Source organism: Aplysia californica, unplaced genomic scaffold (assembly GCF_000002075.1).
Source record: "Aplysia californica isolate F4 #8 unplaced genomic scaffold, AplCal3.0 scaffold00272, whole genome shotgun sequence".
NCBI lineage: Eukaryota > Metazoa > Mollusca > Gastropoda > Aplysiida > Aplysiidae > Aplysia > Aplysia californica.
This window is the reverse complement of record NW_004797542.1, coordinates 882,595-884,086: the sequence shown is the minus strand read 5'-3', so window position 1 is coordinate 884,086 and position 1,492 is coordinate 882,595. Positions and strand designations below refer to the sequence as shown.

Here is a 1,492-nt window from a genome sequence, read left to right as displayed (position 1 = left end):
TAATAACAATAATAATAATAATAATAATAATAATAATAATAATAATGATGATGATGATGGTGATGATGATGATGATGATTCACAGCACAATCATACTACCACAGCACAATCGACGACGATAAACACTTCATATTGGGAACATGAGAGTATTATGAGTAAAGACTAATTACATGTACATGCGCTAACATGGCTTTCTTCCTATCTTTACCTTCTTTTTTCCCTTTTTTGGATTAGAATTGCCATTCCAACATTAGGCAATCAAAATAAGAACTAATACAAAGTTAAGTTGAATTTACGAGCACAACTCACTTGTCACTCGGAGGTAGGGAAGAATGTTATAAATTTTAATCCGCAGCTCTGGTGGATAATTATGCAAAACACCCGAGATTACCACAATCCGCTAATCATCCATCATAATGCGCAGTTGGGGAAAATATTATATAATAATAATTTGTAAATATATATATAAATATATATATTCAGATAAATAAAGCTGTGTAGGCTGACAGTAACGTAAGAAAATGACGTTCACCTCTCTTTCCACTGTGCATAGATCTACGTTGTTTTGATGTTTCACTTTGTGGGCTGATATTTTTCCCTTCGTTGCTTCCAAATGCCGACAACACATTAATTGATTAAGCGGGCGGGCTTTCAGATCCGGGGAAGTAGGCCTAAAGTTTCAGATCCGGGGACTCAGAAAAACCATGTCGAGTGACAGGCAGGCAGAATTCTACACAAACTGCCCTATGTCCGGGAGAACGAGGCAGGAAAACCCGAGACAGATCCGCCCGCATGCCTGGCGCAGAGTGGTGGAACCCATTCCTTTCGACCTTACCGCCGTCCAACATTCGCGATTTTCCCAGCATTCACAGCAATTCGAATGAAGTGCGTAGCGGAGCTATTCGAATGCCGTGGATTTTTGCGGACGACGGATTTGCGTCTCATTTTTGGGGGGTTTTGTTTTACCAGAGCTAAAAATTGGAGCATATTATAAAATCATTGACGTAATTAACACAAAAATATTATTTAAACTTGATCTTTTCGAGACAGTAATAAGCAAATCAACAAGAGTTATAAATCATGCCGTTAGATATACGAGAGAAAAAAAAACAACTTTCACACACAGTACTCGAATAGCAAGAATAACAACTATACTCTTCGAGGCGTCGGGGAAGTATCATTTCCTCAAAATCGCACCTCTCGCCACAGCATGGGAGGAAAATCTCGCTTCTCACGGTCTCCTAAATTTTGCTGGTTTGTTTTTGTTCTTTATATTATGTTCTAGATCCGGGAGGTAGGGGGGTAAGGCCCTACTGCCCCGCCACCGCTACGCGCTCTGCCCTCCTGCGAATGTTGATGGCGAGTGTGATATGGTCAGAAGAAAGGTTGCGTGTGTGTGTGTGCGTATGTGTGTGTGTGTTGGGTGTGTGTGTGTATGAGTATGTGTGTTGGGGTGGGGGTGTGCGTGTGTGAGTGTGTGTGTGTGTGTGTG

General features: G+C 41.0%; 1 protein-coding gene across 1 annotated transcript in view; it reads right to left on the bottom strand.

Annotated features, from left to right (window-relative positions):
* Positions 1 to 1,193, bottom strand: part of LOC101846512 — a gene marked incomplete in the record, with an annotated part of 12,205 nt that extends 11,012 nt beyond the window's left edge. Inside the window, 1 exon segment of the mRNA XM_035970490.1 lies at positions 533 to 1,193.
* Between the last annotated feature and the right edge of the window lie 299 nt (positions 1,194 to 1,492).